Below are 14,245 nucleotides of genomic sequence, written 5' to 3' on the forward strand. Positions count from 1 at the left end.
TAAATATTAAATAAAAAAAATATTAATATTTTTTAATTTATATATAAAATTATAATATTTTAACTTAATATATATATATATATAAATAAATGAGAGATTGAATACATATATTTATTTTTAATTCATTTTATTTATATTATATAATTATATTTTTATTTTATATATTTAAAATTAATCTAATAAAAGAAAAGAGAGTTAACCTTGAATTTGAAAATATGTTATACTTGTAATAATATAATAAAAATGATAGAGAGAATTGGAGTGAGAAAATGAAAAAGAAGATCACTGTGAGGCCAATATGATTTTTCTCTCTTCCTTCTCTTTACCGTGAGGCCAATATGATTTTTCTCTCTTTCCTCTCTTTACCGTGAGGCCAATATGATTTTTCTCTCTTTCCTCTCTTTACCGTGAGGCCAATATGATTTTTCTCTCTTCCCTCTTCTTACCGTGAGGCCAATATGATTTTTCTCTCTTCCCTCTCCACTCATGTTATTCTCTCTTTCATTCCACTCATTTTTCTCCCTATATCACATCTTTTTATATATTATAATAATTTTATTAAATTTATAATAATAAATTGACTTTTTCGTATTTTTCTTTTAAAAATAACTTATTAAAAAAATCATTTTAAAAATATACTAAAATTAAATAAATTTTAATATATTAAATCAAAGAATTAAAAATTGTACATGAAATAATTTAAATTCTAAAATTATATATAAATAAAATAAATAAATTCATATATTATATTAGGAGAGACGCAAGCAAATTAATGAATACATGTCACAATTTTATGATTTTGAAGATGGTCGTATTGAAGGAGAGATACAATATGTGTGTATTAAAATATATTTTTTTAAATAAAAAAATTAAATCAGGTTGCTAACTAAATTAAAAATGATTTTACATAATAATATTAATAATAAAAAACAAAAATATATAATTCTTAATAACAACAAGAAGAATGCCCTTAAAAAGTACTTTTCTTTTAATAATTAAATATAATTAATCATATATTCTTATATTGTTATAGAATGATTTATAATTTTTAATAATTAAACTTATTAATAGCACTAGTTTATTTTTAATTACTTATTTAATTAGAATATTTGTTGATTTATAATTTTTTCTATTCATTTTTAATTGCTTATTTAAGCAGACTAAAACGATTTATAATTTTTTTCTAAAAATAAAAATATTATAATTAATTAAATATATAATTATAAATAAATGATTATATAAGTACCCTGGTTGTCATTTTAAAGAAACGCAAAACCGTAATAGTTTTCTCGGCCGCACTCTTCTTCACATCTCTATCTATTTTCCTTAACTTCTATTATTTATCTTATTAGTTAATTTTTATTCTATTTATCTTCTCTTATCATGCCTTTGATTGATACCTATTGCAAACTCTCTCAGATAAGCTGTTTTATTTTGTTTTCTTTAAGATTATAGACTTACATATCTGAAGTCAAATTGTTTATTTTTATGATTTACTAAACTTTTGTTTATGGTTTGTTTTACGATTACTTATTTGAGCTATTAATGAAGTTTTTTTTAAATGATTACATATTTCAAATTTTACTTGGTCATTTGAAAAGTTATATTTTGAGATTCTATCTACTTTTTATCAATGAAAAAATATCTCTCCTATTTCATAGGCATAAGGTTATTTTAAAAGAAAAATTCTTGGATATATATAGAGAGTTGTTTTTTAATATTTTAAAAAAATATATTATTTGATAAAAAAAAAAAAAGGGTATGTTATTATTTTAGATTTGTTTAAGATATTGTATTTGAAGTGAATTGATAATTAAAATGCTAATAAGATGTAGAAAATAATTTATAAAAAACACACACAAATATATATATATATATATATATATATATATATATATATATATATATATATATATATATATATATATATAATCCAAAATAATTCAATATCAAACTGAGATTTTATTGGACTGTTCAAATCTTTACATAATCGTGTAATTTTTTTGTTTTGTTTTGTTTTGTAAGAAGCTAACATGATGATAGTCTTTCATTATCTTTATGTTCTTCCCATTTATTATTGAATATTGAAGGTATAGTTCTTTTATCTCCGTTCCACTAACTCTAAATAAAAAGACTCTAATGAAAAAATATATATTTATTGTTACCACTTACACTTATTTAATTGTATTTTAAAGTGGTAAAGGAAGCTGTAACCTAGTTAAAATAAATTAAGATAATAAATATATACATATTTAATTATCTTTAAAGTAGTAATGAGGTGATAAACTTATTTAAAGGCATTTAAAGGGGTAAATAAGTAATAGTCAAAATAAATTAAAATTAATATATATATATATATATTATAATACAAAATAAATAATTAATATTATTTTTAAAATTAATATTATCATTTGAAATTTATGTGGTAAAGTTTATTTTATGAAATATATATATATATATATATATATATATATATTATATATATATATTATTGTTACTATTTTTTTATTTTTTTTATTTTATGAATTTTACATTTATTAATGGAATTCAGCATATATTATGTTTTATTTTAAAAATAATGTTTGGTTATTTGAAATTTGGTTAAAATAAATGATTGTAATGTTCTCTTATATTTAAAATTTAAATTTAATGAGAGTAAAGTAAGATTTTTTTTTTGATATTTATTGAAAATTAAGTAATTTGATAAATACAATGACAAACAAAACTATAAACATGTTTTTTTTAAAAACACAAAAAAAAATAATAAAAATCTAAAATAACTCTGATCAAATTAGCTTCCTATTAGCCACTTCTAAACTGATCATAGCTTTAAAGAGAAGAAAAAAACTTCAATCATACAGTATAAATAAATGTGATGAACATGAAGAGCTGCATCTAGATTTATCGGAGAAGACCATTAGTGAGTGTTTCAAAGATTCCCGAAATAAAAAGTAGAGCAAGAGAAATGGATTAGAAGCTCATATGATTCCTGGTATGCTTTTGTAGTATTTGATAAATGACAATATAGGTATAATGTTCTTTTATTCTTGAATTTATTGCTACTCTATTAATTTGTTGTATGGCAGGTTTAGTAGGCAGAATGATATGAGAAAACCAAATATCTGATAAGCTGACAGATTTATTTGTAAGTTTGATCTTTTTGTCAAATTTCCATTTGTGACACTTCTGAAAAAACATATAAATTTGTGGAAAAAATTACAGATGCTACTTACTTGTGAATTTGGAAATTATGCCAACGTAAAAACGTAGAATGTCTTCCATCCATGTTATTAAGAAAGTGAGTCGTGATATCATTATTTTCCGGTCTTCTTTGTTTTGAAATCTCTTTGAGATCGCTTTCAAATTTCACGAAACGGAAATTCATAGTGAAGATTGTTATTAAACTAAGAAGGCCTGAAAATAATGATATCGTTACTCACTTCCTTGCTAACATGGATGATGAAAGACATTTATTTTAATTTCTAAACAAACATTGTATGTTTCTGGACTAATGGAAGATGATGTTTCCAAGGTTATTAATATGTCATCTCGATCACGGAGAATTGTAATATTTTACCATAATGGAGTGTCTTGCTCATAATATCCTAATTAAGATGTACAATGATATTATTAGTAGGTCAAAACATCTCAATTGAGATCATTAAGTCTCCAGATGTTCTAGATGCAGCTATGAATATTGGTTTTCTACAACTATAAGCTGGCATGATTTTGATCCAGCCGAGCTTTACAATCTGTTTGAGATGATTGTGGTGGAACCGTGGTGTAATTATCTGAAATCCTTTCCTCTTCAGAAAAGGTTCTTGAGTAAGATCCTAAACATTGATCAAACAAGATTGATCAACTCAGGAAAGCTCTTATGGAGCGTTTTGCCAAGCTGCTATACTGGAAAAGGCTGGTGAAAATAATGCAGCTCAGAATCAACTATACAATCAAAAACTTGTAAATTGAAAGGTATATTTCGAGACTAGTGTTTATCTTGTTTTCAAATGAATAACAAAGAAAAGTGACCGGGTTTGAAAAGTTCATCAAATCAAAAAAGAAGCCCATGAAAATTACAATCAAGGAGCAACGGAGCTGAGCTAGAGTTATTGTTCATCTTAGAGTATGAATTATTATAACTGATTTTATATTTTTTTATTAATTTTTTTTTCATTTTGAGTTATGAAAGGTGAATATTTTACAAGAGGCTGACAATAGACTATTTAGCCATTATACTCAGACGCAGCTATAGTCGAGTGGTTCTTGGGCTTCAACACCAGCTATATGCAGCTAAAAAATGCTGTAAATCATGTTAATGATTCGAATCAAAATTTTTTATATACGTGCATACATGTTTTAAATTGCCCATAGATAGACTGAAAATGGAAATCACATCATCAACAACAATCCAAATAACAAGTTCATGACTTTGACTTTAACAAGTGAATTATAAAAACAAACATATTAAATTCTTATCTCGCTTTAAATTTTTTAAAAGAAGTGACATCCTCGTATGATATCTTCCAATCCCGAAAAAGATTTCATTCGCGTTCGCCTTTGGGGATCCTCCTCCATGTCCTCATAAGTGCCCGCAATCAAATACAATATCACTCAAAACTTGGTCAATACTTCGATGCACTCTTGCGAACACCCGTGCGTTACTTTCGGCCCAAACATGATACACGATAGAGGCAAAATGTTTGCTGGAAATTTATTTGCCTTAGTTCTATCTTGGGCAGCAACTATAATTTCCTCCCACGCCTCCGACATCGTCGAAGTGAACTTATTCCACACATGCCTTGTAAACGGACAACCCCCGAGTAAGTGATCAATCGCCTCCACATTTCTATCACAAAGTAAGCAACTAGCATCTGGAATGTCCATGTAAACTTGAATTCGATCCCGAGTGCTAAGTCTTCTACGGAAAGCCAACCAAAGAATGAAACGATGCATCGGGATGACTTTAGAAGACCAAACAAGAGCTGCCCAATTAACAACTTGGCCTCTTTCCCTTATGACATTTCAAATCTTGTTAGACTTTAACTTTCCATTCTCTTCGGCATTCCACAAATGAACATCAGCCCTATCGTTCAATTGGATACCACTCAAATTATCAAATACTCTTTTTCCCTTCGGAGTCCGCCTAATAATAGAATTCCAAAGCCCACTGTGTATATCTTTAACCGTGACAACCACATAATCTCTCATAATCCTCATCCCTCAAAACTCTTCTCTATCAATAAGTGTCCGACTCTCAAACCACGGATCATGCCAAAAGAGAGTACCTCATCCATCCCCGAGTCGAGTGTCAAAGATTGAAGCAACACTGTTTTTCAATTTTAGAATCTTCTTTAAAGACCATGCCATTTCATCCTTCACTTTGCTTGTCCATATATAAGTTCGTTTTTCATGAACCTCGAGTGAACCTATTTAACCCACAACGACTCTTTCTTTCCTTGGATCGTCCATAAGTGCTTATATGTGACAACTTTGTTCCACTCCACGCAATTCCTCAAACTGATTCCCCCTTCACTTTTAAGCATGCATACATCGGTCCAATTAATCTTCTTACCCCCGCGGCCTTGGCTGCCCCAAATAAAATTATGTATCAAGGTCTCAAGCTCTTTCATAAGAATCATAACCTTCTTCGGGAGGACAATCTGTTGAGACCAATAGCCAATGAATCCCATAACAATGCTATCTACCAATTCAATTCTGCCCGTATAAGAAAGCTTCTTCACCGCCCATCCCATGATAACGTTCTTGACTTTCCTAATGAGCGGTCTACAATGAACAATCTGAATTTGTCTAGCCGTTAGTGGAATCCCCAAATACTGAATTGGAAATAAACACTCGTTAATGCCCATATTGTTTTGAATTTGCACCTTTGTATCATCATCAACACCACCGTAAAATACCGAACTCTTATCCTCGTTAATCATTAAACCTGTAATATTAGAAAAGAAATTAAGTGCACCTTCATTAGTGTTAATAGTATCAACATCAGCGTGTACAAGTAAAAATAGGTGATCCGCAAAAAATAGATGTGTAATCCTCTCCTCCTCGCAGAAATGGTGAAATCTGTAATGGCAGTTCTTTTAGAATATTGTTAAGACACTCTGAAAGACCTCCATGATCAATACGAAGATAAAATAAGAGAGAGGGTCCCCCTGCCTCACTCCGTTTTCACCCTTAAAGTAGCCACCATGTACGCCAGGTCAATTGAGATTTGATAATTGGTTTGGTCGAGGGATAAAAGGTGTGTGAGGTCACAATATGATATGTGAATTGTGATTTGGTGGTTGGTTTGGAGGAGGGATAAGAGGTGTGTGAGGTCACGATATGAGAGGTGAATGATTTATAACTTCAAGTAAGTTCTCTAGATTAATCTCAAGATTGATATTGCATATTGCATAAGGGGTAAGGGGTGTGTGAAAAAATGTGAGGTCACGAAGATGATAGGTCGATTGTGAATTGATTGATGGTTTAGTCGAGAGATAAGATATGTGTGAGATCACGATATGAGGGTGAATTGTGATTTGGTGATTGGTTTGGTGGAGGGATAAGAGGTGTGTGAGTTCACGATATGAGAGTGAATTGTGATTGGTTGTTGGTTTGTCGAATTGGGGTAGAAGAGGTCGCGATAAGGGATTAAAATGTTGGCAATGGTGTGTAAAGTAGCCTAACATTACTTTAGATAAGAGCGAAAGGAATGACTTACAACTTCAAGTAAGTTCTCTTGATCGATCACAAGAATCACATTGCATATTTCCTATGTATTTGTGTAGTCCTCATTAACTCATTTGTGTAAAAGTGTATAAAGAAGTCTAGCGTTATTTAGCAAAATTGATAACTTACAATTTAAGTAAGTTCTCGGGATTGATCTATCATGACTAACAAAATAAAGAGTGTAATTGATTTGAATCCTACTAAGAAGAAATTTGTCTTTCATAATGGAAGAAGCATAAGACATGTCTCCCGTTTCAAATGAGTTAGTGAGGACTACACAAAGACAGAGACAATATGCAATGTCAATTTTAGGATCTAGAAATCTTATGACATGGTGAGATGTGACAGTTTTCGTGGTGCTCTAAACTGATATTGGTGGTTAAAAATATAAGAATATATGAATTGAGATGTGTATTCGACCGTAGTATGAAAATGTGAGGTATGATGAGAGATTGTTTGGATTGTGGTGGTTTACCGAATTGGGGTCAAAGAGGTCGTGAATTAGCCTAGTATTACTTTAGATTAGAGTTAAGTGAATGACTTGCAACTTCAAATAAATTCTCTAGATCGATCTATCATGACTAATAAAATAAAGGGTGTAATTAATTTGATTTCTACTAAGAAGAAATATGTTTTTCTTAATAGAAGAAGTGTATGATATGTCTCTCATTTTAAATGTGTTGGTTACACAAAGACAATCAATATGGAATGTAAATATTGGGATCTAGAAAATTTATGGCGTGGTGAGATGGGACATTTTTCGTGGTGCTCTAAAGTGATATTGATGTTAAAAATATGTGAATTGAGATGTATATTTGACCGAAGTATGAAAGTATGAGGTATGAGATGAGAGATGTTTGGATTGTGGTGGTTTGCCGAATTGGGGTAAAATATGTCGCAATAATGATATGAGATGGTTGTGGTGCAAAATACTCGAAGTGAGGTATAGAGATTAGTAATATGAGAGGTGCATTAGGAAACAAAGTGTTAGGATCGGGGACGCCCTTGGAGGACCGGGGTGTTTTCCGGTTTCGGGAAGGGTGGCCGCTTACAACACACACACTTTGGTGATAGTCCGGTTAGAGACTATAACCGTTCTCAGCACTACACAATCTGTCACAGACTCTTGAACCGGGTTCATGGGCGGAAATGTCTGTTTCAGGTTGAAGCAACTTTTGCGACTTTAGATGATGTTTTAGGAGGAGTCGGTTTTATGGATGTGAGTGACCGGTTTTAGGAGTAGGATTAGTTTGAGGTTAGGCGTAATAAAAGCAAAGGAAAGAACACGAGACAAAGATTTGTTTATGGATGTTCGGAGCAAACCCTCCTACGTCACCCCTTCTTCTCAAGTTATGAGAAGGATTTCCACTAACTCTTAGAGTTACAACAATACTGCCGGTCGAGCCCAACTTCGCTACTCGCCGGTTACACCAAACTCACACTTTGATGTAATACAACAACTCAACACAACAACACACAAAGAGATTCCGGTTTTAGACACATCGGTTTTACAGTATAGGACTTTATCTCTCTAGAATTTAATGCTTTTCGTAATTCGTAATCTACAACTTTTAGAACTGATGATGCTCACAACTTCTGCATTAAATGAAGACGTTTGATCTTCCTTTTATAGCTGAAAGTAGCCAACGGTTACTTTCTTCTCTCTCCTCTGGATTGGTTGATCATTATCACGCCTGATGCAAAAATGTTTCTTGCACGCTTCATTTTCCTCAACACCTGGCAGTCATGCAGGCAGCTCTGAGCAGAAGATGACGTAGCCGGTTTTCAGATTTGTACACGTGTTGAACATGCACCTCCGGTTGTCAATTTCAGATCAATGAAGCATCATTGCTTTCCTCGCATGCTTCCGATCGGATCTGATCTTCTTTTATTTATTTAAGACACATTTCTTTCGTCATGGTGCGTCACTCTTGAAGTTTGAATTTTCCGGTTTTTGTGTCTTGTGATGTATTATCCGGTTGGTATGTAAGTTTATGTCTTGGCTAACCGGTCGCTTGAGAAAGTGAAAATCGGTTCCTCTGATCTTTAACTTGATCACTTGAAACTGGTTTCTTTGAAGTATAGTAGCAACCGGTTTTGATACGCCAACCGGTTCACACGGTTTTGATCTGTACCTGCACATGAAAATTGACGACTGTTTAGTTCGTCTGGCCGGTTCCAAAAATTAACTTACTTAATTTTTCTATCAATTTCTTCCTTTTTGATTATTTAGAATAAATATTCAAAAATTGTAATGTGTGGCCGGTTTAAAATTAATCTACTTAATTTTTCTATCAATTTCTCCCTTTTTGATTATTTAGAATAAATATTCAAAAATTGTAATGTGTGTCCGGTTTAAAATTAATCTACTTAATTTTTCTATAAATTTCTCCCTTTTTGATTATTTAGAATAAATATTCAAAACATGTAATGTGTGGCCGGTTTAAAATTAATCTACTTAATTTTTCTATCAATTTCTCCCTTTTTGATTATTTAGAATAAATATTCAAAACTTGTAATGTGTGGCCGGTTTTTGAAAAAGCTTATATTTGTTTGACCGGTTTTAAAGAGCTTACACTTGTTTGACCGGTTTTAAAGAGCTTACACTTGTTTGGCCGGTTTTAAAGAGCTTACACTTGTTTGGCCGGTTTTAAAGAGCTTACACTTGTTTGGCCGGTTTTAAAGAGCTTACACTTGTTTTGCCGGTTTTAAAGAGCTTACACTTGTTTGGCCGGTTTTAAAGAGCTTACACTTGTTTGGCCGGTTTTAAAGAGCTTACACTTGTTTGGCCGGTTTTAAAGAGCTTACACTTGTTTGGCCGGTTTTAAAGAGCTTACACTTGTTTGGCCGGTTTTAAAGAGCTTACACTTGTTTGGCCGGTTTTTGGAAAAACGGTTTGGTTTAAGGAGAAATTTTTTATTTTTATTTTTTAACAAATTTTCTTCAAATTTTGTAATCTAACAATCCTAAAATATTTCGAAGGGAAGAAAACTTAGACTCGAGAAGTGGCTTTGTGAGGATGTTAGCCACTTCATGCTTGTTCCCTTCAAATGATGTGTTCGTCAGCAGCCGGCTGTCCGGATGCCATGCTGTCTCTTCCAAGCTTCTGTCTTGATTTACCTGCATTCATAGACAATAGAAAATCTGGTCCCCATTTTTCTTTGGGTCCGTGGCTTATTAATCCCTTGGGAATCCATACTTTGATTATTTTGATGGATTTTCCGTTGTGTGTATGTATAGTATATCTACTTGATGATGATTTAACTTTATAAGATGTTTTTCGGTAAACATCTCTAAACTTTCGGTCAAAATTTTCTTTTCCATACAAATTGGCTGCCCTTCTCTCAGGTTTCATCCAGCTTGAAGTTGGTTTTACATAAATCATCTCATCCTTTGAAGTTAAAACATTACAGCTTATAATTTCTTCCTTAAGCTTCTCATTCACAGATGAGATCTCATTTATTGAAACATCAAACTCTTTGATTTGAGATGAACATTTTGAACTATCAGATTTAATTTTTGAAATAGTTTGATTAAGGGATTTTGACAGTTTTCTATACTTAATGACCATGTCATTTAGTGCAGTAATTAGATCATCTCGTGTAAAATCATCAAAAGAGAGATCAAATACCTCAGATTCTTTCTTAGCCGTGAAGTAGGTTTCAACTTTATCATCATTGTCGCTGGATGATGAGTCGTCTGAATCGCTATCGTCCCATTTTCCATTGCTTTCAGCAGCCATTAGAGCCTTATGCACTTTCTGGTTCTCCTTTGTTTGATCACTACCTTCAAACAGTTGGATCAACTTTTCCCACACTTCTTTTCCCGTTTCGCATTCCATGACTTTCTCGAAAGTGTTGTTATCCAAAGATTTGAAAATATGTCTCATGCAATGGTTGTCTAGGTTACTTCTTCTCCTATCTTCAGCCGTCCATTCTTCCGTCTCCTTGTTAATCTTTATCGGACCCTCCTTTAGGATGGTGCTCATTTCATCATCCAACGTGATCAGATGTAAATACATATGAACCTTCCAGCCGCTAAATGCCTCAATGTTTAGCATAAGTGGCCTATCGCTGTGGGTCATGCTTCCCATCTTCTTCGGTTGCTTGAGTGCTAAGAACCTCGCTCTGATACCACTTGTTAGGATCGGGGACGCCCTTGGAGGACCGGGGTGTTTTCCGGTTTCGGGAAGGGTGGCCGCTTACAACACACACACTTTGGTGATAGTCCGGTTAGAGACTATAACCGTTCTCAGCACTACACAATCTGTCACAGACTCTTGAACCGGGTTCAAAGGCGGAAATGTCTGTTTCAGGTTGAAGCAACTTTTGCGACTTTAGATGATGTTTTAGGAGGAGTCGATTTTATGGATGTGAGTGACCGGTTTTAGGAGTAGGATTAGTTTGAGGTTAGACTAAGTAATAAAAGCAAAGGAAAGAACACGAGACAAAGATTTGTTTATGGATGTTCGGAGCAAACCCTCCTACGTCACCCCTTCTTCTCAGGTTATGAGAAGGATTTTCACTAACTCTTAGAGTTACAACAATACTGCCGGTCGAGCCCAACTTCGCTACTCGCCGGTTACACCAAACTCACACTTTGATGTAATACAACAACTCAACACAACAACACACAAAGAGCTTCCGGTTTTAGACACACCGGTTTTACAGTATAGGACTTTATCTCTCTAGAATTTAATGCTTTTCGTAATTCCTAATCTACAACTTTCAGAACTGATGATGCTCACAACTTTTGCATTAAATGAAGACGTTTGATCTTCCTTTTATAGCTGAAAGTAGCCAACGGTTACTTTCTTCTCTCTCCTCTGGATTGGTTGATCATTATCACGCCTGATGCAGAAAGGTTGCTTGCACGCTTCATTTTCCTCAACACCTGGCAGTCATGCAGGCAGCTCTGAGCAGAAGATGACGTAGCCGGTTTTCAGATTTGTACACGTGTTGAACATGCACCTCCGGTTGTCAATTTCAGATCAATGAAGCATCATTGCTTTCCTCGCATGCTTCCGATCGGATCTGATCTTCTTTTATTCTTTCAAGACACGTTTCTTTCGTCATGGTGCGTCACTCTTGAAGTTTGAATTTTCCGGTTTTTGTGTCTTGTGCTGTATTATCCGGTTGGTATGTAAGTTTATGTCTTGGCTAACCGGTCGCTTGAGAAAGTGAAAACCGGTTCCTCTGATCTTTAACTTGATCACTTGAAACTGGTTTCTTTGAAGTATAGTAGCAACCGGTTTTGAGACGCCAACCGGTTCACACGGTTTTGATCTGTACCTGCACATGAAAATTGACGACTGTTTAGTTCGTCTGGCCGGTTCCAAAAATTAACTTACTTAATTTTTCTATCACAAAGAATATTGGTGATTAAATATGTGAATGTATTTGTTGTTTTACCAAAGTGTGAAAGTGAAGTTCATTAGGAAACAAAGTATATTGGTGGTTAAATATGTTACGATGATGATGATGATGATGATTATTACGCCGGTGATGATAATAGAGAAATGAATATGAGATATTTCAATGTATACATATGTTGTATTTTATATTCAATTTGTTATATAGGATAATTTTCAAAGTAAAAACTTTTTAGAGTTACTTTAAAACTGAGACCGTTTATTTTTGAATATTTTTAGATAAACAATCGAGAACTAATAACAATGATAATCAAACTGAAGATGACTAGTATGAAGAAAATGTAAATTTTATTAATCCTTCCAAACACAATGGATTGTACTAATAAACATAACAGAGTTAACTAAAAAAACAAAATAAAGAATATAAATTAAATATCTTATAATCTTCCTTTAACTCTTTATCTTTGTTGTCTTTCTCTTCAATTTATTTGTGTCCTGTTTGTTTCTTTCCATCATCCAACGTATGATAAGATAATATATATTATATAAAAAAGGTTTTTCATTATACCATTTAGTCCCCACTTATGTATTACATAAGGATTTTTTATAATTCAGAATTTGTTTACTTCTTAATTTCTCTTAATTCCTGCCAAAATCAACAATAGTTTGTTCCAAATTTATCAAGATATTTGATTTTATATATTTTCGGTAATATTTAAATAATAATAATTAATTTTACCTATTTTATCTTATCTATACAGCTGCTGCATTAATTATCCAACAATAATATGTGAAATTAATTTACAAAAGTTATAACATAATATATATTTATATAAATTTTTATTTTTTTTATTAAATTAATAAAACCTTACTAGTTATGAATAAAAGTAACCAAATCTCCATTCTATCCTTTTGTTCTTCGGTACAATTACACTCCTGAAAATAAATGTTATAAATAAATACAAATTATTTTATTTTTTTAACTTATTATCAATAAAATTAAATAAATAATTTCAAAGAAAAATTATATTATTATTCTCATCCTTTTTTTATTCTAGTACCCCCAACTAAAATTAATTTTCATGTTAATAAATAATTGTGTACTTGTTATTAACCAAAAGAAACATATAAATATTTATATATATATATATATTTTGATATAAGATAAAAAAAAAAATTATTGATAAATAAACAGAGAAGTTCTTAATATTTTGTGATAATAAAAATACAAATTTTATATTACTTATTAATTTGGTACAAAAAAAATTATAAAATCATTTACATTACTTGTTAATGTTTTATAATCTTGTATTCAAATCTAAAATTGTTTCAAAAATCAAAATTGAAAAATGTCTCAAACTAAGTTTTATTATCATTATCTTAACCTAGAATGAGAAGAAAATAACAGTGTAATGTTTTTTTATAAGTCTATAACGAACCTTGTATTGCAGATGGGACGAATAGTTTTTCAATCATTAGTATGCTTAAAATATTATGTTAAATGTCGATTACATTGTAAAAGAAATTAAGCATACACATGATATTCACTTGAGGATAAAGTAGTGTTCTAAATGAGAATAATTAGAAAGTTCACAGGGCGACAAAGTAATGTTCGAAATGAGAATGATGAGAACCAAGTGTGATCGATGATCTTTGGGTCTCACTAACTTATAAATTGATGTTCTTGAATAATAATAATGCATTTTTCTTTCAACCATGATCACTAGCTAAAGAAAAAGCTGCACATGATAACGATGCATGATTTGTTAGTAGTTAAGAAATAAATATAATAAAAGACAATCATAAGAAAAAAATATACATACATTCTTCTTGTTGAGTTTACTGATGATAAAAAACATGGTATTATTTTTCGAGAATAATAATAATAATAATATAAGAAAAAAACCAAGCAGGTAAGTAGTTATATATCTAGGGTCAAATATAAAGTACTTTTGGCATGAATTTTGGATCATTCATTCTTCATGTCTATAATTTGTTGGGCTTTATGTTTTTCTAATTTAATTTTAGAGATCTTATTAACTAACTATTAGTTTGATTAATTACATTTTTTTAAATCTTTCATTGCATTTGGATGCATATAAATAATCTCACGGTGGTATATTTCACTACTTATTCAGTTTTTTC

Source organism: Impatiens glandulifera, chromosome 4, assembly GCF_907164915.1.
Source record: "Impatiens glandulifera chromosome 4, dImpGla2.1, whole genome shotgun sequence".
NCBI classification, from domain to species: domain Eukaryota; kingdom Viridiplantae; phylum Streptophyta; class Magnoliopsida; order Ericales; family Balsaminaceae; genus Impatiens; species Impatiens glandulifera.